Raw genomic sequence first — 25,042 nt, 5'->3', positions numbered from 1 at the left:
AGAAATCCAAAACTACACCGAATGCAAATCAAAACACTTGAGGGTGATTTTACCAAAACCAATACCCGATGATGAATTAGAATCAAAACCAAAACACGGGAGTCTGCACTTCTTATTATATAAGAATGTTAGTATGAATGAAATGTATGAAAAACTCACAGTGGTAAATTAACCACTTCACTGAAAACCATTCCTGAATATGTTATTTGTAATAGCAAGTAATTCCTGTATTTAGCTATGATTATACACCCCATTCCTATGATTATATATAGTTTTTGAGAACATATAGAGAAGATCCACATACTGTAGCAAGTGTAGGGAGCAATGCACAACTATTTATGTCACAATTTCTATGCTCTAGGCTGCACAATTCTATGATTCATCATGTAGTGGCTTTGGGGCCATGATGATGGGCTTTGCTTTCCTTGTGAATTGGACCAGATGTGGGAGGGTGCCCATTTCTTTTCTGAGAGTCTGGAAGAAAACCCAGAAATTTGTGAGGCTGTGATATACCTACTTCATATAAACATACATAATTTTTTTCTGGATTTATCTGGTGATTCTCTCCAACTGAAATTATAATAGTATACAGAATAATGATAAGAATAACCCATATATTACAGGCCATAGCTGTGGCAAATGCATTCAAGCACTTAGCCCAAGTATTAGGCTAAGTACACCTCAGAATGACATGTATCCCATTCAACCCGTCACCCAACAGATGGCCATACACACTGCGTTATCTGGTGTATGACCGCGCGATATACCCTTCCATACTGCATTCACCTGCATGCCATCGTCAGCATGGTAGGCCCATCTGACGTACAGCACATAAGATGGGACAACCCAACTAATGATGCATGCAAATGTGCGATTGAGCAATCACACTATGCGATGTGAGCGATGTAATTCCATTTTGCCTGATTAAAATTAAATTACATATCATCCAATATATCGCCTAATGTGTACACAGCCTTATCTTTCAACCAATAAAAAATATATTTAGCTATAATTTTATGACCAGCACAGACATCAAACTTACACATTAAAAATGTCAACCTATCTACTTTATTACATAACTTACTAACATACAGTATAGCTGCCGTAGTACTGTACCTACATTCCCATTTTTTTAAACACTGGTAATGATACCAATAATAATAATTATTTGACATATATTAGTTCACCTGTCTGCATAATGGTAAATGAATTATTATGAGCATTAAATTAGATGCATTATACTGTTCTATGATATTTACTGACATAATCCTGGTATCTATGTTTTCCCCATACTTTGCAGTAACATGTGTATAGTAATAATACAAATATAACTAATAAAGCATACAGATATACATATAATGAGAGGCTAATGCATTTTGTGTCTACTTTCAATATAATTAATTAAGTTTAAATTGACGCACCACTTCCATAGTAATCATCAATAATGCTTAAGTATAGAGAACCCATTCATACCAACTCAGACATGCTCAAAATATAATTTCAATTATATAGTAGTGAATTACTGATGCATGTAGATGTAATATATAAATTAACAGTAGTGTGATAAAATTATTATAAACAGCTCCAGGTACATTAAGAAAAAAGTTGTTCATTGCATTAGTAGTAGATATTGTATATGCAGTGCTATAATCAAAGCAAGGGTCTGATTGATTAGACAACTTGCTTTCTGGATAATGTAACTTTTTTACTTTTACAAACATACTTTAATGTCATGTTAGTACAATTCATCCTTAGTCAAAACTGAGATCAGCACCAGCTAAAACGTTGATGATGATGATTGTAATCAAACATTTTCTATGTAACTTCTACTATTGTGATATCAAATGTATAATTATGGATCATTTATTGCTAATGCTTCCTGTAGTTGAATACAATTTTAGTTACCCTAACCATTTAACTTTATTAAGTTTTTACCTAAGTATATATTTCATGCCCCTTAGTTTGCAGTCAGGTACGATTGTCTCTTCTGGGATAAAAGAACTGTTTCTTCTGGGATACAAACCATCAACGTAGTGGCAGATTCAATTAAGTATAAGCTTCTGCTAGCTACTTGCGCTTTACTTTATGGTTGCTGATTTCTGCTCACAACTCCACAGGCTATGGACACAAAACCACAGGACTCACAGTCAATTAAATCTGCCCCTAAATATTCTTGCTGGACCATTTTTAATATCTGGGGGGCTGGGGAACCTTAGAACAACTTAAACAAAACATCAAATGAAGCTTTGGAGTGAACAAAACACCTGATTGGATGGTTGTTATGCCAGTATAATCAGCTCTCATTAATCACCCATGAATCACCTCTTGCAAACCTCCTATTGCATCTCATCCCCTGGAAAATGAGGGACTAAAAATATAAATGGGTTCCATGTCTATACGTCCTTTACAGGTACAATTTGTCCCTATCCATGTCTCCATTTCTTTTATTGGAATTGTTCCTCTCATGTTAACTGCACACTTTTATATAATTTTTATTTTGGAAATGAAGAAAAAAATTAGAAAAAGTAAATAAAAAATAGTTGAAAATAACCAAGCAAAAAGTTTATTTTTCATGTTACAAGTGGTTGAAGCTGCAAGACTTAATAAATTACAAATAATAGTTATTTCAAAAATGCTATAAATTTATTTTTACAAACATAAGGAAGACATGTTGTCAGAATTATATCAGATATACCATACTATTCTGAAGGTGCATACACACGGAACAATATATCGTTACGATATGAACGCTAATGATATCTTTCAATGATATATCGTTCATATCATTCCATGTGTATCCAATGAATGACCGATGTGCGTTCCCACTTGACGATAACGATATCGTCCATCGGCCATGCAAGCAGGCCAATCTGGGCGATATCATTAGGTTTCCACAGGGATCCACGATCGTTGATCGCTGGTGGTTTTTTGGTGTGTGGATGAACAATATAGTTCATCCAGCACACCGGGATTTTTAAAGGAAGATCGTTCAGCAATATCGTTATCACTGATGATTATTCCGTGTGTACCAAGCATTGTAAAACTTGCCACTTGTCTATAATTAACTTGTTCCATATGAACAGGCGCATTCACTCACCTGTATAAGACTATTTGTTGGCAAATCATCTTTTACACTTTCATTTCCAAGTCCTGAATCATCAGCATCAATGAGATTATCCACAGGGACATCTTGATTTGTTTTCATGTAAGTAAAGTCACTTTCAGTGGAATCCAAAGCCACACACACATTGTACGAGTAGGGAAGTGTCAGTGTCCCATTTGTATATTGAGAGAGGATCCTGGGATCAACTTGAGGATATAAATTTGAACTTAGAGGACCAAAAATTGGGTGTGGTTTGGCCTTCTTGAATTTTGATATCACAACCAACATCACAGTAACAATAAATAACAAAGAAATTAATGCTAGGGCGATTACTAAGTATAACTGCAAATTAGATTGACTATCTTCATCAATGAGTTGATTACTGAATTTAGGAACAACTTGTTGGAAGTTTACTGCGACAACAAGACTTAAGGTAACTGTAGCTGAGAGAGAGGGGTCTCCATTGTCCTTCACCATCACCACAACCTTGTGATTCAATATATCCTTCTCTTGATAGACACGTGATGTCCTGATTTCACCCATGTGCTGACTGATGGTAAAGTGAGATGGTTCTGACACTTGTATGAAATGATATGAGAGCCAAGCATTATGTCCAGAGTCTGCATCCACTGCAACCACCTTTGTTATTAATGATCCTTGTTCAAAATCAAAAGGGACCATCTCAAACACAGCTGGGCCACCACTGTCTGCTGATGGGTATAAGATCTTTGGTGCATTATCATTCTGATCCACTATGCGGATAATTAATGTTGCATTGCTGTTCATAGATGGGGATCCATTGTCTCTAGCAGTTACTTGTATTAGAAACTCCTTGTGCTGCTCATAATCAAATGATCTCTGAGCATAGAGAACTCCAGTTTCTATATTGATGGACAAATAAGAGGACACTGAGAAATCTTCTGTATTATTGCTGGATATTGCATAAATTATTCTAGCATTGTCTCCAGTATCAGGATCTGTAGCTTGTATACTGTATATCGAGGCTCCTGGTAAATTGTTCTCTGGCACATAAGCAACATAAGCAGATTTTATAAATATTGGTGGATTGTCATTAATATCTGATATATCTAATCGGATGGTTCTTCTGTTGGAAAGTGGGAGAGATCCTCTGTCAGTAGCTAATATTGTGATGTTATAACTAGATACTTTCTCTCTGTCCATGAGACCTGTAGTAACAATTCTGTAATAACTATCGGATGATACTAATAAATTAAAAGAATTTTCTGAAAGTTTACAGTCAACTTCTCCATTTGCTCCTGAGTCTTGATCATGAACTTCAATCAGAGCTATCACTGTGCCAGGTATGGAATCCTCAGGAATAGGACTAGATAATGATGTGATAGATATCTCAGGAGCATTGTCATTGTCATCTATCACTTCTATCAATACTTTACAATGGGAAACAAGGCCACCTCCATCCTTTGCTTGTACAGAGAGTTCATAATTCCTTGTCAATTCAAAATCTAGTGGTTTATTTATTTTAATGTCACCAATTATAGGATTAATACTGAACGTACCTGTATGGTGGACATTTTCTGATGTTTTGCTAAAGGAATATGTGATCTGTCCATTGATACCTTCATCTCTGTCAGTTGCATTTATAGTAATTACTAGAGTATCAGTTGGAGTATTTTCATTTACACTGACCTTATACAGTTGCTGAGTAAATACTGGAAAATTATCATTAGCATCAGTAACAATGATTCTTACTAAAGCAGTCCCAGATCTCACAGGTTTTCCTCCATCTAAGGCTGTTAAAATTAATTCATGACTGTTTAGTGACTCTCGATCCAAAGATTTCTCTAATACAAGTTCTGGGAATGTACTCCCATCTGGGTTGCTGCTTTCAGTCAGTGTAAAATGCAGATTATCACTGAGCCTGTATGTCTGTACTGAATTTATACCAATATCTGGGTCTTCTGCACTTTGTAATACAAATCTGGTTCCTGGTGATGTAAATTCTATAATTTCTAAAATAAACATCTCATGAAAGAATCTTGGGGAATTATCATTTATATCCTGAATTTCTATTTTGATTCTGAAAACATTTAAAGGATTTTCAACCACAGCATCAAAGGTTAGGAAGCAGGTAGCTGCTGCCCCACACAGTGTCTCTCTGTCTATCCTGTCCTTAATGTACAGTTTTCCATTATCTACATTTACATAAAAATATTTTTCTGACACACGTGATACAATTCTCAGCTTTCTAGATAAGAGCTGTTTAATATCTAATCCAAGGTCTGCTGCAATATTTGCTATAACAGAGTCTTTTCTCATCTCTTCTACAATAGAATAATGAATCTGACCAGAGGCTGAATGACACAGCCATGATAATAAGAAGGGAAATATTACTTGCCATCTGATTCCTTTGTATGTCTCTGTATAAGGTTTCCTCACAGCCATCCTAAGAAGCCAAATTCTTCAGCAAAATATAATCCTATTGATTGTTGTATTTGTAAACCAGTGGGTTAGAACATTTATAGCTATCAATCCAATTGTTTTTAAAAATAACATGTGATATCCTGTATTCTGTGTAGAGAAAATCCAGAAAATGGCTGTGTGTCTTCCTGCAGATCTGCAGTGTGTGTGAGTGATGAAAATACCAGTGGATCTCCAGCTCTGTATTCTTCTCCTTATTGGTTAAACAGCGGCGCTCAGAGGCATAATTGAGGAACTGCAATACTGAAATATTTTCAGTGTTCAGTACTATTTTTTATTATCAAGCACATTTTTACTATATATCGAATAAATTAGGAATAATATCTGTGTATACAGATATTGTCTATTGTAGACAAAGTCTCCTTGATAATATTTATAATTCAAGAGAGGTATCCACACACCCTGATCATTTTTTTTCATTATTGATGTAAAAGGATTTTAAAATATATATTTTTAAAAACATATGCACAGTATACTAATAGTTTTTTTATTTAAATTTGCTGTGGTTAAATTTTTAAAATCTTTAAATAAATATTGAGAGAAAAACTGTTAAAATATAATTCCAAAAGGTACTTAATAGAGAAATGAAAAACACAAAAACATATCAACCCACATATTTCAGAATTATCTAGTATTATCTGATTTTCTCTCTGCAATGTAGGTACTGTACAACTAGTATATGTGTCTGCATACTTAAAGTTTTTAACACAAAATTTGAGAACATGCTATAGTCCTTTATTAAAAAAAAGTATTCTGCAAATAAAGTTTACCTGCTGCCTACCAATTATGTGGACTAAAAAAAGTCTATAATTCATATACAAATAAATTTATATTTTTTTCTGCATTTCTCTAGTGATCTTTTCAAAGAGAATTTTGCGATCTATAAAAATAATAATTAAAAGAATAACCAATATCATCACAGGCCATGTCTGTGGCAGATACCTAGTCTTACTGGTGTATTCCTAATTGTAAAGTGTAACAGAATATGCTGGCTTTATTTAAGCACATGAATGTTAATAAATAGACTGAACTCTCTTTATCCTATCAATGAAAAATATATCTTGCATCCATATCATAACCAGCACCAATATTAAACTTATACAACACAAATACCAACATATCCATTTTTTAATATAACTTCCTGACATACAAGTATAACAGTTATAATACCTCCAACCCCATCTTTTTTAAATAGTGGCCATGATAATAATTCCAGTAATAATAATTATATGACATAAACTACACCACTTGTCTGTATAATGATAAATGATTTATGCTGACCATGAAGTCAGATGCACTATACTGATTTATGATATTTATTGACAAATTGTTGGTGTCTATGTTTTCCCCCATACTTTGCAGTCAATGAAACATCCAGATAAACATATAATCGGGGGAGAGCGACTTTTGTGTCTACTTTCAATAGAATTAATGAAATGTTTAACTTGGAGCACTACTTTCCATGTTATGACCGATATAGCTTAAGTATACAGAACACATTCATACCAATGCAGACATACATTAAATGTAATTTAAATTAATAAGAGTATAAAGACTCATCTGTAGTAGTGACTTAGAAATGCACGTATCTTGCACCACTAATATTAATATTAATTTGCTAATATACACAAGTTTCAGGTCATTATCTGAACCAGGACTGTCTTGTACAAAAGTTCCCTACCAGCTCTATGTGTGACTGCAGTCTGCAGTATCCTCATTCTGCTTTAATTTAGAATTGCAGAAGTGCCTTCTGCTGCTGCCTATTGCTCAAAAAACTATTTTATGTAGGGAATTACAAGCATTTAACCATTTATTTCCATAGAATGTATTTAATATATTAATATTTTACAACTTAATCTGTTCACTAAGAAAAGTATTATATCGCTTTACCAAAGCTCTTTACCAGGTGCTGCAATTTGACACCATAATGACAGTGACCAGGGGCAGAACTATGGGAGACAATGGAGGCACCTGCCACCGGGCGCCAGCACTGAAGGGGCACCTCCTCCATTGCCCAAAATATAATTACCCCACTCAAGGCTATTTTATATTAGTGTTTTTGTGCATATGAGATAGATAGCTAGATAGATAGACAGATGGATAGATATGCACCATATTTTTTCCCTTTTTTTTAGGGGGGGGGGCACCAAATTATAACTTGCCTCCGGGCGTCTGTGATGAATTTACGCCACTGACAGTGACACTGTATAGTACTTAATGTTGGGGGTTTCAAGGGAGGAACCATTGGTCCTACCAATTTCAGGGGCACATTCGTATGTAGAAAGCAAATTTATTTAAAGCTCTGTCAACTCAGTATAGTGTATACAGTATGTTAATGTGATGCATCTGAGTGTGTTTAACACACTGGGGCATCATTTAGAGTTGAACATAATTTGCACTTTTTAGTATGCATGTACATAATTTTGCAATGTGATAAAAAGTGGTTCATAGATATAGAGTAACAGTATTGTGATAAAATCATTTTAACCACTTGCCTGGCATTATCGCATTAGATGTGACCACATCAGACTGGGCTTTCCCTGACATGGTCGCATCTGATGCAACCAGTCAAAAACAACCACTAGGCATCTGCAGGAAGCTAATCTTCCCTCAACCGCTTATATCCTAGGGACCTACTGGTCCCTCTACACCCTCACTTCCCCCTGCATTGTGTCCTGATCACTGCTGGCCACAGTGATTGGGAACATGGCAGCACCCCCTCCTAGCATGGTTTCAAGGGCAGCCATTTGTTTCATAGAAGCAGCAGCCGCAGCTCTTGGTATTATATATACACCACATATGCAGCTCTTGGTATTATATATACATGTATGTGTGTGTATATATATATATATATATATATATATATATATATATATATATCTCGAATCTCCCATATCCTAAATTCCATTATCCAAAATATTCAGAGAATCGGAATATTTCGAATCTGCCATGACGTCATGACGTGACCTGACATTATGATGTCACTGTATTATTGTCCATTGACTGTCTGCATGGGAGTGGCTTGCAGCCATTCTCTCACCAGCTACATTCTCCACAGCATCGGACATTGCCGGGCCCCCCTGCACCCCGCCGCGGACGAATCCCCCTGCATTATTTACATAATTTGCTAATAAAAAAAAACAGCTCCAGGCATCTTAAGAAAACAAATCCTGCAACATCAATTAGGGTAATTCCAAAAGAAAAAGTTATAATTTCCAATCCTAACCTTTTGTTATTAATGCTACAGTATCTATAGCTAAATACAAAAATGTAAGTCAAAATTAACTACTAATAGAACACCTAGTAAACCATAATTATTATGGTATTGATAAGTTATTGAATTACCTCTCTCAAAATAGATCTTTTCTAAAGCACAAATGTGTAAAAGAACCAACTCTAAACAATTTTCAATTCTCATTAATAATGGAACATGAAGGGGCCCATACATCAGCAATCAATTGTGGCAATTCTCAGTTTTTCAGATGATTGTATAAAAAATGTTTGGGGTTCACTGATTGCCAACTCTGATGAAAAGTAATCAGAATCTGTGAATCCAGTTGTCTAACATGTTGGATTTTGCTGTATATTGCCAGTGTATGGTAATGGACAGCCGGTTTGCTGTCCAACTTTCTTGAAATGTGACTAGAAAAATTACAACCCTTTGAGATGATGTATGGGCGCTTTCATGATTTTTAGATCCGATCTATGGATGAAAAAGATATGAAAATCACTGAAAAATATCGGCAATATATGGGTGCATATTCTTGGATTGGGGAATCCTTATATTGGGCAAAAAAGCAGAACAGTGACTTTTTTTTTAGTAATTGCCGATGTAAGGACCTCATTACATTATTTATCAGTCGTGACATTTAAAAGCAATAAAAGTATTTGGATTTCAATGCCATAACCATCAAGGACGTTCCTCATGCAGAGAACCATGTAATAAATGTATGCAGTACAATGCTATAAGCTGTACAGTATATATCTACAATAGTATTCTATACTCATTGTGCTCAACCCATACCTCCCAACTGTCCTGCTTTCAGTGGGACAGTCCCGCTGTCCCAACCACAGGCCAGTGTTCCATGGTGGGGGAAATTGAAGGGACCACTGTCACCACTGATATGCATAGCATAGCAGATCAGCAGGTGAAAAGATGCCAAGTGCATGCACATGGCATCTGTTCGCATTGTGGGGAGAGCCCTGGGGGCAGCCCAGCATCTTCACAAATGCTGGGCACAACCCAAAGTGATGAAAAGAGGGGCATGCCATGAAGTAACGTCTCCTCCCCAGGAGGCTTTCTGCACAAACAGGAGCCCAATTTCAAGAGTGAAGATGTTGGGAGGTATGATAAACCAAATCTACTTCAATAAGACAAATAGTTTCTGGTCCCCCTTAGTTACCAATCAGGTAAGTGTTACAAGTCCTGAGATACACACTCTTAACATATGGATCTTGCTGTAACATTTCAAAGTTCTCAAGTCTCTGGATGTCTCAAAGACATGGGAAAGTCCAAGCAGTTGACAAATAAATCTTTGGAATAAAAATAACACATTTTTGGATGGCTGCAGTACTAGTTCAACAGGCACAGTATCCACTCCAACCCTCCCATAAATAGGCCCTTGCAAAATTGCTGGTGCATCAGTCCTTTAGAACCTGAAGTGGTTTCAAGCCTTTTACATTCTATCTTAGAGGGAAAAAAAAGGTATAATTTTTCCCTAAGCACTCTACTTTGGATAGTAGTCATGGGGACTTTCCATTCCTGGCATCCCTGCCCTTATTTTAGTGATTGTTGCTTTGATACCTGCGGTCTGGAGTGCTCCATATATTCTTTCAAGTTATTAATTTTCTGAAACAAGATACCTTGCACATACATACCATATGCACTATATTTACTCTACTACAATATAATCAGTAATACAGTTTTACATTTTTGTTTTCAAAAACAAAAACATAAAATGCAGTTGGAGAAAATATCAAATGCTAAGTTTCTTCTTAACTTACAAAGTGGCTAAAATTACAAGAGTTAATGACCAGAAGTAAGTGTAAATTACCCTTTAAAATACAGGTTGAGTCTCCCATATCCAAAATGCTTGGGACCAGGGATATTTTGGATATCAGAATATTCCATAATTTGGAATAATTGCATACCATCATGAAATGGGAATGGGACCCAAATCTAAACACAGAAAGCATTTATGTTTTATATACACATTATACACACAGCCTGCAGGTAATTTTATACAATGTTTTCAATAATTTTGTGACTCAAACAAAGTTTGTGTTCATACATAACATGTATTTATGTTTCCTATACACCTTATACACACAGCCTGCAGGTAATTTTATACATTATATTAATAATTTTGTGCCTTAAACAAAGTTTGTATACAGTGAACCATCAAAAAGCAAATGTTTCACAATTCAGTCATGCTAAATAAATTCTGTATTTCGGAATATTCCGTAATTTGGAATATTTGGCATTGAAAAGTGATTTTTTTAAATAGCTACAGTAGCTCAGATACACTATAATATATTGTTAAAATGTGATATGTGTAAGATAATGTTGGGTTTCCCAAAGTAGGAACCATTGCTCCAACCAGTTGCAGGGACACATTTCTATGCATAAAGCAAATTTGTTTAAAACTCTTTAAGCTCAGTATAGTGTACATGTTAATGTGATGCATCTTTATGTGTATTTTACCCACTGTGGCATTATTCAGAGTTGGATGTAATTTGCACTCTTTTGTGTGCATGTGCGTCTTCTGCAATGTGACTCAGTACATCTATGAGGTTGGTACAAGGGCATGTAGACAAGGGAAGGGGACATTTAGATATGGCCAAAGTAGAGTAAGCATTTGGTGTGGACATGCATTGTGGAAAAATCTGAATAAGGCCTACAGTGTGCCAAATAACTCTAGTATCATATTCCTTATCATAAACTTGTTCTATGTATACTAGAATATTGGCTTGTATTTTACAAAAACTCACCTGTAGAAGACAATTTGTTGCTAAATCTTCTTTTACACCTTCATTTCCCAGTCCTGAATCATCAGCATCAATGAGATTATCCACAGGAACATCTTGATTTGGTTTTACATATGTAAAGTCACTTTCATTTGGATCCAAAGCCACACACACATTGTATGAGTAGGGAAGTGTCAATGTCCCATTTGTATATTGAGAGAGCATCCTGGGATCCACTTGAGGATATAAGTTTGAATTTAGAGCACCAAACTGTGGAGGTGGTTTTGACTTATTGCATTTAGATATAACGATCAGCATAACAGTTATAATAAACAACAAAGAAATTAGTGCTACGGCAATTACTAAGTATAACTGCAAATTAGATTGAGGATCTTCATCTATGAGATGATTACTGAGTTTAGGAGCCACTTGTTGGAAATCATTTGCAATGAGGATATTTAATGTAACTGTAGCTGAGAGAGAGGGGTCTCCATTGTCCTTTACCATCACCACAACCTTGTGATTCAATATATCCTTCTCTTGAAAGACACGTAATGTCCTGATTTCACCCGTTTGCTGACTAATGATAAAGTGAGATGGTTCTGACACTTGTAAAAAGTGATACGAGAGCCAAGCATTATGTCCAGAGTCTGCATCCACTGCAACCACCTTAGTTATCAATGATCCTTGTTCAGAGGCAAAAGGGACCATCTCAAACACAGCTGGGCCACCACTGTCTGCTGATGGATACAAGATCTTTGGTGCATTATCATTCTGATCCACTATGCAGATAATTAATGTTGCATTGCTGCTCAGAGATGGAGATCCATTGTCTCTAGCAGTTACCTGTATTAGAAACTCCTTATGCTGCTCATAATCAAATGATCTCTGAGCATAGAGAACTCCTGTCTCTATATTAATGGACAGATAAGAGGACACTGGGAGATCTTCTGTATTATTGCTGGAAATTGAATAAATAATTTTAGCGTTGTCTTCAGTATCGGGGTCTGACGCTTGTACACTGTATATTGAGCCTCCTGGTAAATTGTTCTCTGGCACATAAGCAACATAAGTAGATTTCATAAATATTGGTGAATTGTCATTAACATCTGATATCTCTAATCTGATGGTTCTTCTGCTGGAAAGTGGGGGAGATCCTCTGTCAGTAGCTAAAATGGTGATGTTATAACTAGATACCTTCTCCCTGTCCAGAGACCCTATAGTAGCAATTCTATAATATCTGTCAGATGATAACATTAAATTAAAAGATGTTTCTTCTATAAGTTTACAGTCAACTTCTCCATTTTCTCCAGAATCTTGATCATGCACTTTTATCAGAGCTATCACTGTGCCAGGTGCAGAATCCTCAGGAATAGGACTAGATAATGAGGTGATGGATATTTTAGGAGCATTGTCATTGTCATCCATCACTTCTATCAATACTTTACAATGGGCAACAAGGCCACCTCCATCCTTTGCTTGTACAGAGAGCTCATAATTATTTGTCAATTCAAAATCTAACTTACTATTTATTTTAATTTCACCACTTATAGGATGGATACTAAAAGTACCTGTACGGTGAATATTTCCTGATGTTTTGCTGAAGGAATATATGATCTGCCCATTGACACCCTCATCTCTGTCTGTTGCATTGATGGTGATTACTGTGGTATTGATTGGAATGTTTTCATTTACATGAACTTTATATACTTGTTGTGTAAATACTGGAAAATTATCATTTGCATCAGTAACAATGATTTTTATCAAAGCAGAACCAGATCTCACAGGGTTTCCTCCATCCAAGGCTGTTAGTGTTAGTTTATGAATTTTCTGTGTCTCTCGATCTAAAGGTTTCTCTAATACAAGTTCTAAAAACTTACTCCCATCTGGGTTTCTGTTTTCACTCAGTGTAAAATACTGATTATCACTGAGCCTGTATGTCTGTACTGAATTCACACCAATATCTGGGTCTTCTGCACTTTGTAATACAAATCTTGTTCCAGGTGAAGTTAATTCAATTGTTTCTAATGTGAATGTATCAGGTAAGAACACAGGAGAATTATCATTTATATCTTGAATTTCTATTTTAATGGTAAAAACATATAAAGGATTTTCAACCACAGCCTCAAAGGTTAGGAAGCAGGTAGCTGCTGCCCCACACAGTGTCTCTCTGTCTATTCTGTCCTTAATGTACAGATTTCCATTATCTAGACTGATGTAAAAATATTTGTCTGAAACACTAGAATCAATTCTCAGTTTCCTAGATAAGAGCTGTTTAATATCTAATCCAAGGTCTGCTGCAATATTTGCTATAACAGAGTCTTTTCTCATTTCTTCTACAATAGAATAATGAATCTGACCAGAGACTGAATGACACAGCCATGATAATAAGAAGGGAAATATTACTTGCCATCTGATTCCTTTGTATGTCTGTATAGGAGGTTTCATCTCAGCCATCCTAAGAACCTGAATTCTTCAGCAAAAACAATCCTTTTTATGGTCAATATTTGTAAACCACAGTGTTAGAATATATACAGTTATTAATCCAATTGTATGTGAAAATAAGATGAAATATCCTGTATTCTGTGTAGAGAGAATCCAGAAAATGGCTGTGTGTCTTCCTGCAGATCTGCAGTGTGTGTGAGTGATGAAAATACCAGTGGATCTCCAGCTCTATATTCTTCTCCTTATTGGTTAAACAGCGGCGCTCAGAGGCATAACTGGGGAACTGCAATACTGAAATGTTTTCAGTATCCTGTATTACTATTATTACCATGTAACTTATCTTTGCAATTTGATTTATAGATACATTTAATTACTACATTAAAATGTCAGCAATTTGCATATTCTGCTTTGACTTGCTATTATATTTTAAATAAATGTGCAATATGTGTACAATATAGACATTGTATGTTGACATAGACTGCAGTACTGACCTATGTATAATAAGTTTGCATGTGTCAATAATTTGTTATTCTCATTAATGGTGCAAAGCTCTAATTTCAAAATAAATAAAGTTAGTTAAAATATTTGATTTAACGCTAATTCATAGTATATGTATTAGTTTTTAGTATATCTGTTATGGTTAAGTTAGAAAATTCCCACAATTTAATACATTTTAAAAGGAATAAAGAAAACTATAAAATATATATTTCCAGAATGTACTTAGTAGAAAAAAGAAGTATAATATACAATACGTTTTCACCCACCTATATCAGTATTAACCAGTAATTATCTGATTTTCTATCTGCAATATAAGAACTCCTAGTGGATATGAATACATAATTTTTTTCTGTACACAAAATGCACAATATTTAATTATTCATATTTTTCTGTTACTTATTTTACCCAGTTTTGTATCTTTGCTCTGTACTGTATTGCGGAAATTCATGGGGATTTATAAGTATATGCTAATAACTATAATAACTATCAATGTACACATTAATTTGCTGTAAACACTTTATTTAAACATATATGTATTTTTTCAGCTGTTTTCTAAAATTTGTCTCAAAATTAATTTTTGCGACCAGACAGATATTATGATAAAAAAAAAATAATGATAACAATAATCTTTACAGATGTGTCCACATACTTCTAGCCTACTTGTGCATTAATCAGCCCTTCTAGTCATGCCACTCGGGAGCGCCAAGCATTGTTACTTGTGCAGGGGCATTTCTAGAGAGGAGGGGGCCCGTGTGCAGTCTCCAACATCGGCCTCCTCCTCTCCGCCCTGCGGCCAGCAGCACACTGAGCTGTGCGTGGCCAGTGCCAGAATTATAGACTCTGGGCACTAGAGTGTGCCCAGAGTCTATAGTGTGTGCACAGGTCACCGGGAAAATGGCCGCAGCGGCAATTTTCCCTGTACTGTGCATGCGCAAACGATGGGAAAATGTCCTCCGCGGCCATTTTCCATACATTTTACAGCGCCGGACGCCTGCACCGATGTGGGACTCCGGAGAGGTAAGTAATATTATGGGTGCAGGGTGTGCGGTGCGGGGCCCCCCTGGACCCAGGGGCCCGTGTTCCCTGCAAACCCTGCACCCATTATAGATACGCCCCTGTACGTGACTTTTTCCTTTAAAATGTGTCTTATTCGCAAAGTGATGTAAATGCAGTAGCAGCTTTTAAAATGGTATGCAACATGCCTATATTCTGTGTGTGATGTATCTGCATGTGACATGCTATATTACAGTGTCACAGTTGCTGACACTGTAACTTAGCATGTCGCATGCAGCTATAACCACTGTTGCAAACAGAAGACAGTCATGCTGCATATAAGTTTAATCAGCAGAAGCTGCTTATGCGTGCTATTTGCTTAGCGAATAAGATGCATTTTAATTGAAAATGTCACGCTCGGCACTGCCAAGTCACATAGTGCTCACGCATTATGTGTAACGCGACTTGTAGTGCACGAAGTATAGATGTATGTGGACCCTCTATATATAACCAACATATATATTCATACACTTAAGCACTTAATATGCTAATATTTTTTTCCAAAAATGTCTCCAAAATTGAAGATTTCCCATACTGTTTAGTCACATTTGTAATATAATAATGCAAAAATAACAAACGCAAACACTATCCAGATGTACATATGATGGAAAGAGAATGCCCTATGTGTCTCCTCTCCATAGAATTTATGAATTTTGTCTTGGAGCACCACTTACATGATGAACACTGATAAAGCTTAAGTACATACTGTAGAACACTTTCACACCAACTCAGACATACACAAAATGTATTTTCAATTATTATATTGTAGAATATATATTGAAAATTAAAAACTGAATTGCAGATATATGTAGATGCAACGTAATGTAATATGAAAAGCTAATATTACTAATTTCTGGAAAAAAACCCCGCAAGATTTAGGACACTCACTATAATTTTGGATCAGGACATTCCTGTTCCCTATTAGAACTGTGTAGAACACATTTTACAGTATTCTCAGTCCATTCAGTTTCACAATTGAGAAGTCCCTGATGCCTGTGGCTCAAAAACTATTTTTCTTGTGGTGGTTTAGGTGTTAAAGGTTTATTTACTTTTCCATAGAATGTCTTTAATACTCTTATTTCACAACTGAACCTACTCATTGAAAATAGTATCACATCACTACTTCCAAACTCTTTATCTGATTCTTCAATCTGTCACAATGAAACCATTGACAGTCTATATTACTAAAAGCATATGATAGAGATGAAGTAACAGTACTATTCTACAATCATGGTAAATAGTTCCTGTTTTACATAAAAACAAAGCCTGCACCATCAGGTAGAGTCATTCCTCTCATTAGTGGTGCATGCATCACTATGGTCATGGTAGTGTATAGAACCAATTCAGTATTTATACCTGGAAGTGAAGTGGACTGAGGGCGGAAGTGCGGTTCTATGCCCATAAAGGCCTCCAAAATAAGAAATTTGTCTCCTCGCGGGCTCGCTTCACTCATCATGTTTTGGGCATGGTGGCTTGATTCGCTCACCACAGGTTTATATTTATCCTTTATGCCCACTTGGATAGTAGGGAATGACGTTGAACAGTAAAACTGATGATATCAGGGTACAAATACTGAAGGGAATCTATCCACTACCCTATGGTCACTATTATTGATTACAGAACATTTTCTTTAACTCACTTCCAAGTTTGAACAGTATTTTGTGCAGATTGTATATTCATATGCCATGTTCGTATATTTTTACTTTTACAAAAATGGAAAAATTTATTTTTTATGATGTTGATTGTTATAATACAATTTATCTCTTCAACAAAAAGATATAAAGATTGACAGACTAAAAGGCCCAAACAAACCATATTCAACATTTGAAATTCCATAAAAGTTACCCAAATTTATGACTGTACTTTTGTCATGAAAGATTTAGACTAAGATACAATTTAAATCAAAATACAAGAAAAAGGTACTATTTATCTGATCAAACCCAATCTATTATGCTATCATTACATTAGTAAATTACATCTCTCAAAGAAGTACTACTTGTAAAACATCACTATCATTTAAGAAAAGAAGCAGGTCTAAACAAGTTCAAGAATCATTCTTAATGGAACACAAATAAAATTTTTGCTTTTGTTTTTATTACTAATATGGCATTTCAAATTAAGGTAACTTTGTTTCATCTTCAAATATCCTCAAAACAACTGTAAGTTGCATTTTATTTATTTGTTCCAAATGTACTGCTACAATGTAAATAAACTCACCTTTCTAAGGCTATTTGTTGGCAAGTCTTCTTTCACACCTTCATTTCCAAGTCCTGAATCATCAGCATCAATTAGATTATCCACAGGGACATCTTGATTTGGTTTCATAAAAGTAAAGTCACTTTCACCGGGGTCCAAAGCCACACACACATTGTACGAGTAGGGAAGTGTCAGTGTCCCATTTGTATATTGAGAGAGGATCCTGGGATCAACTTGAGGATATAAACTTGGATCAACTTGAGGATATAAACTTGAACTTAACGGACCAAAAATTGGGGGTTGTCCAGACTTCTTGCATTTTGATATAAGAACCAATACCACAGTAACAATAAATAGCAAAGAAATGAGTGCTAGGGTGATTACTAAGTATAACTGCAAGTTAGATTGAGGATCTTCCTCAATTTGTTGATTACTGAGTTTAGGAACCACCTGTTGGAAGCCATTTGCAATAAGTAGATTTAGTGTAACTGTAGATGAGAGAGAGGGGTTTCCATTGTCCTTCACCATTACCACAACCTTGTGATTCAATATATCCTTCTCTTGAAAGACATTTGATGTCCTGATTTCACCCGTGTGCTGACTGATGGTAAACTGAGACGGTTCTGACACTTGTATGAAGTGATACGAGAGCCAAGCATTATGTCCAGAGTCTGCATCCACAGCAACAACCTTAGTTACTAAAGAACCTTGTTCAGAGGCAAAAGGGACCATCTCATATGCAGCTGGGCCGCCACTGTCTGCTGATGGGTACAAGATTTTTGGTGCATTATCATTCTGATCCACTATCCGGATAATTAGTGTTGCATTACTACTCAGAGATGGAGATCCATTGTCTCTAGCAGTTACCTGTACTAGAAACTCCTTATGCTGCTCATAATCAAATGATCTTTGAGCATAGAGAACTCCAGTCTCTATATTGATGGACAAATAAGAGGACACTGGGAGATCTTCTGTATTAGCACTGAATAGTGAATATATAATTTTAGCATTGTCTCCAGTATCAGGATCTAAAGCTTGTATACTGTATATTGAGGCTCCTGGTAAGTTGTTCTCTGGTACATAAGCAACATAAGTAGATTTCATAAATATTGGGGGATTGTCATTAACATCTGATATCACCAATCCAATGGTTCTTCTGCTGGAAAGTGGGGGAGATCCTCTGTCGGTAGCTAAAATTGTGATGTTATAACTATGAACTTTCTCTCTGTCCAAAGAACCTGTAGTAACAATTCTATAATAACTGTCAGATGATAGCATCAAATTAAAGGTTGTTTGTTCTATAAGCTTACAGTCAACTTCTCCATTTGCACCAGAATCTTGATCACGTACTCTTATCAGAGCTATCACTGTGCCAGGTGCAGAATCCTCAGGAATAGGACTAGATAATGAGGTGATGGATATATCTGGAGCATTGTCATTCTCATCTATCACTTCTACCAATACTTTACAATGGGAGGCAAGGCCACCACCATCCTTTGCTTGTACAGAGAGTTCATAATTCTTAATTGATTCAAAATCTAACTTATTATTTATTTTCATTTCACCATTTATAGGATGGATATTAAAAGCACCTGTATAATGGACATTTCCTGATGTTTTGCTGAAGGAATATATGATCTGCCCATTGACACCCTCATCTCTGTCTGTTGCATTGATGGTGATTACTGTGGTATTGATTGGAATATTTTCATTCACACTGACTTTATATACTTGTTGTGTAAATACTGGAAAATTATCATTTACATCAGTAACAATAATTCTTATTATTGCAGTACCAGATCTCACAGGGTTTCCTCCATCCAAGGCTGTTAGTGTCAGTTTATGAATTTTCTGTATCTCTCTATCTAAAGGTTTCTCTAATACAAGTTCTAGAAATATACTCCCATCTGGGTTGCTGCTTTCACTTAGTGTAAAATGCTGATTGTCACTGAGCCTGTATGTCTGTACTGAATTCACACCAATATCTGGGTCTTCTGCACTTTGTAAAACAAATCGTATTCCAGGTGTAGTTAATTCAATTGTTTCTAATGTGTATGTATCATGGAAGAACACAGGAGAATTATCATTTATATCCTGAATTTCTATTTTAACTGTGAAAACATTTAAGGGATTTTCAACCACAGCATCAAAGGTTAGGAAGCAGGTAGCTGCTGCCCCACACAGTGTCTCTCTGTCTATCCTGTCCTTAATGTACAGATTTCCATTATCTACATTTACATAAAAATATTTTTTAGAAATATCAGATACAATTCTCAGCTTTCTAGATGAGAGCTGTTCAATATCTAATCCAATGTCTGCTGCAATATTTGCTATAACAGAGTCTTTTCTCATCTCTTCTACAATAGAATAATGAATCTGACCAGAGACTGAATGACACAGCCATGATAATAAGAAGGGAAATATTACTTGCCATATGATTCCTTTGTATGTCTGTGTAGGAGGTTTCATCTCAGCCATCCTAAGAACCTGAATTCTTCAGCAAAATCCTTTTGATGGTCAATATTTGCAAACCACAGTGTAAGAATATATACAGTTATTAATCCAATAGTATGTGAAAATAAGATGAAATATCCTGTATTCTGTGTAGAGAGAATCCAGAAAATGGCTGTGTGTCTTCCTGCAGATCTGCAGTGTGTGTGAGTGATGAAAATACCAGTGGATCTCCAGCTCTGTATTCTTCTCCTTATTGGTTAAACAGCGGCGCTCAGAGGCATAACTGGGGAACTGCAATACTGAAATATTTCTAGTATTCTGTACTATTAGTGTTATCATTCCATTTATATTTGCATGTATGCTATATAAATTATGCTTCATAAATGTTTTGAATACATACATTTACTTATTGCATTTAAATGTAAATAACTTACAAACCTCATTTTAGATTGTCCTATAGATTGCCTTTTTATATCAAATAAATTAGCAAAATCTGTGAATATAGGCACTGTCTGTTGCCATTGGCTGCAGTGGTAACCTATGTATTATAGGTTACTACATAACAGGTAATTTGTTCTTTCCATTATTGGTGTAATGTTAAGCTCTAATGTCAAAGTTAATAAAGTTACTGAAAATATTTATTTGAGAAAAAAATGCATAGTATATTCTGCTGTAATTAACTTTGCTAATTCCCATTATTAAATAAATGTTAAATTGGATAAAGAAAAATATAAAGAAAATAATTCCAGAGCGTAAAATAAAAAAAAATAATACACTATATATATATATATACACCCACATATATCAATATTAACCAGTGATCATCTGATTTTCTATCTGCAATATAAGTTCAAATACTGTAGTAGACATTCCTGTATAATGGATCTTTGGTACACAAATCTACAAAAGCTATCAAAAAGCACAATCTGTCAAAAAACAAAACCTATTAGCCACAAGTTTCCTTGTGGCACGAATAAATGCGGCTGTATGCCGCACTTATGGTACCGCTGGACTCACAGATTTTTGGGAAGCCCCATAGAGCTGTGTACAATATCTGTGAGTTTTGGGTGAGATTGGGCCATGAGGGGGACAAGTTCCGTTGCCGTTGACGGCGTTTCTACACCATTGCAACAGAAACTCACTCCCTTCATGGCTAATAGGATTAAGCCCAGAATGTACAATATTTAATTATTGTTTATTATACAATATCTATCACATTATATCTCACTCTTAAAAACACATTTGCTATACACACTTCATGTACACATGCATATAGTGTTTTCAACTTTTCTTTGATAATCCTCTCAAACTGAATTTTGCTTAAAGACATTTTTATTTCAAAATTAAGTATTGATTACAACAATACTCTCAACAATTTGACCGCTTAACTGTCAATTTTCTTTCTCTAAAAACTGCTAAAAAATGTTTTTTCTTATGAGTGAATTAGGTGATGAACATGTATTTTAACATATCCAATATGATTTCATTTAAAAAATATATATATATTTATTATTTAATTTTTTTTTAAATAAATCATTTTTTTTTTCAATCATTGGAACATCAGATCGCCACCATAGGAACATCAGGAATATCGCAACCATCGTGACTGTCTTTTTCCCTGCAGCTTCAGCAACCAGGTACACACTAGGAGTCTGAAGGTGGGTTAATTTACTTTCTCACAGTGGCTACTAATCTCTGCAGCCACTGGGTGGGGATCCTGCTATGCTGACCGATCTGCAGGGAAGCAGAAGGACTGGAAGTTCCCTCTGAGAGCAGCAGCTGCGGCAATATTTTCTTCCTGCAGCTGCCCACACTGTGTATCTGACTGGTTGTATAGACCAGATCAGATAATGGACAGCCTGGTGTGGTCGCAAATGATGCAACCATGCAGGCAAGTGGTTAAACAATTCAACTCTCATAAAACCTACTAATACAAAATATATTAATCTTTCACATTATGACCAAGACAGATATCACATTTACTGTAAACACCAAAAATAACAAAATATGTTACATTAGAACATAACTTGCTGACTTAATAAAGCTCTCATGACACCTGTAATTCCATTTGTAAACAGTAGTAGTATAAATACTACCAGTAATAATAACTATTAGACAGACACCCCACATTCCATTCCAATTTCACTATTGGGAAGTGTCTGCTGCTCCGTCTATTGGCTGCGGCTCAAACTTATTTTACGTGTGGTGTTCAAAGTGTTAAAAGTTTATTTACTTTTTTCATAAAATGTATTTAATTTTCTTATTTTATAACTGACCTACTCATTGATAATAGTATCGCAACGGTTCATCAGAACTTGTCTTCTCTTTCTTCAATCTGTCACAATGAAACCAGTGACTGTATATAATTATAAGGGGAAGGTGTATCAAACCTTGGAGAGAAAATAAGTACCAACCAATCAGATTCTAATTGTTATTTTACAGGATGTGTTTGAAAAACGCCAATTAGAAGCTGATTGGTTGGTACTTTATCTCCATCCACTTTATATCTCTCCAAGGTTTGTTACATATCCCCCTCAAAGTGGTTTAAAGACATAAAGTTATGTCAAAATGATGGTAAATAGCTCCAATTGTCTTACGAAAACAGAATCTGCTCCACCAGTTACAGTCATTCCTTTCAATAGTGATATATGCATCACTATGATCAATGTAACTGTCTTATTGGTTACAGAAAATGTCCTTTTACTTCCAGGTTCGTACAGAATTTTGTGTTACTGCAGATTGCGTACACTGATGCCATGTTAATACACAATTTCTTTTCTTGGTCAAAAATAAAATTAGCTTATGATTGTTATAATATTTTTTTTCACTTTAACAAACAAATATAAATATTACCAGAAAAAAAAACTATATTCAAGTGGAGGTAGTTAATTACGTGACAATCACATTGTTGGTGGTGTAATGTTGAACACAATATGCCGACACAATACTAATGTTATTATACGATGTAATTGTCGACATTGAGACTGTTGGCAAGTCAAACTGATTCCATTTTTAATATTTGCCAGTGCATAAAAGTTTATCTAACCTTATAATGACTGATTTTAAACTTTTAATATATATGTTTTCTGGAAATGAATAAAAATTCAATCAAAAACTCCAATCTATTATACAATTATTATGTTATTAAATTATATCTCTCAAAGAAGCAATAATTCTAAAACATAACTGAATCAGGTAATTCATAACAACTTCCCTATTATCCTAAATCATCCTGGAGGGTCACGATACTTGGGTGGTGCTCCTGGAATCCCGGAAGAGTGGGTGTCTACCAGAGCCACCTGACATCCAGCCATGGCTGCTCACTTCCCAAATGAAGTGGGCAGTGTAGATGGCCAATGATGTGATTTGCATTAAACAGTATAAACGTGGCCCTGCCCAGTAATTGTGGCATTGTATAGCAGGTGCAGGGCCACAACAATGTGTTTACATCATCATGCTTACCATGCTGCATACTTCTGCTGTACCATGCCCCCACCAGATGAGGCAGCCCAAAGGTCAGACAGTATGATTCATAATGGAACAATTCTAGTTGTGCCTATACTTGATTTCCAAAAATCCTCAAGGCAACTGTTTTGCATTTTATTTTTTCCATAAGCACTGGTACAATGTTACAAAACTCACCTGTATAAGACTACTTGTTGGTAAATCTTCTTTTACACCTTCATTTCCCAGTCCTGAATCATCAGCATCAATGAGATTATCCACAGGGACATCTTGATTTGGCTTCATGAAAGTAAAGTCACACACATTGTACGAGTAGGGAAGTGTCAGTGTCCCATTTGTATAGTGAGAGAGCATCCTGGGATCAACTTGAGGATATAAATTTGAACTAAGAGGATCAAAAATTGGGAGTGGTCCAGACTTCTTGCATTTTGATATAACAACCAACATCACAGTAATAATAAAAAGCAAGGAAATTAATGCTAGGGCAATTACTAAGTACAACTGCAAATTAGATTGAGGATCTTCATCAATTTGTTGATTACTGAGTTTGGGAACCACCTGTTGGAAATTATTTGCAACAATGAGACTTAAGGTGACTGTAGCTGAGAGAGAGGGGTCTCCATTGTCCTTCACCATTACCACAACCTTGTGATTCAATATATCCCTTTCTTTAAAGACACGTGATGTCCTGATTTCGCCCGTGTGCTGACTAATGATAAAGTGAGATGGTTCTGACACTTGTATGAAGTGATACGAGAGCCAAGCGTTATGTCCAGAGTCTGCATCCACAGCAACAACCTTAGTTATCAATAATCCTTGTTCAGAGTCAAAGGGGACCATCTCAAATACAGCAGAGCCACCACTGTCTACTGATGGGTACAAGATCTTTGGAGCATTATCATTCTGATCCACTATGCGGATAATTAATGTTGCATTGCTTCTCAGAGATGGGGATCCATTGTCTCTAGCAGTTACCTGTATTAGAAACTCCTTGTGCTGCTCATAATCAAATGATCTCTGAGCATAGAGAACTCCAGTCTCTATATTGATGGACAGATAAGAGGACACTGGGAGATCTTCTGTATTTGTGCTGGAAATAGAATAAATAATTTTAGCATTGTCTCCAGTATCAGGATCTGATGCTTGTACAGTATATATTGAGACTCCAGGTAAATTGTTCTCTGGCACATAAGCAACATAAGTGGATTTCATAAATATTGGGGGATTGTCATTAACATCCGATATCACTAATCTGATGGTTCTTCTGCTGGAAAGTGGGGGAGATCCTCTGTCAGTAGCTAATATTGTGATGTTATAACTAGATACTTTCTCTCTGTCCATGGAACCAATAGTAACAATTCTGTAATAACTGTCAGATGATAATAATAAATTAAAAATATT

The 25,042-nt window shown here is 35.6% G+C and overlaps 3 pseudogenes across 1 annotated transcript in view; all 3 read right to left on the bottom strand.

The window, feature by feature from the left end:
• Nucleotides 1-372: 372 nt before the first annotated feature.
• Nucleotides 373-25,042, bottom strand: part of LOC148506005 (protocadherin gamma-B1 pseudogene) — an 89,665-nt pseudogene continuing 64,995 nt past the window's right edge. The window contains exon 2 of the transcript XR_015869828.1: nt 373-474. The product of XR_015869828.1 is annotated as a protocadherin gamma-B1 pseudogene (transcript). The remainder of the gene's footprint in view (nt 475-25,042) is intronic.
• LOC148506011 (protocadherin gamma-B2 pseudogene) lies at nt 11,279-13,987 on the bottom strand (annotated as a pseudogene).
• Nucleotides 16,534-20,200, bottom strand: LOC148506010 (protocadherin gamma-B2 pseudogene; annotated as a pseudogene).

The sequence above is a fragment of the Taudactylus pleione genome, unplaced genomic scaffold (genome assembly GCF_031769625.1).
Source record: "Taudactylus pleione unplaced genomic scaffold, aTauple2 ptg000431l, whole genome shotgun sequence".
Taxonomy (NCBI): domain Eukaryota; kingdom Metazoa; phylum Chordata; class Amphibia; order Anura; family Myobatrachidae; genus Taudactylus; species Taudactylus pleione.
Note: the sequence above shows the minus strand (reverse complement) of the source record. Positions and strands in the feature narration are given on the sequence as shown.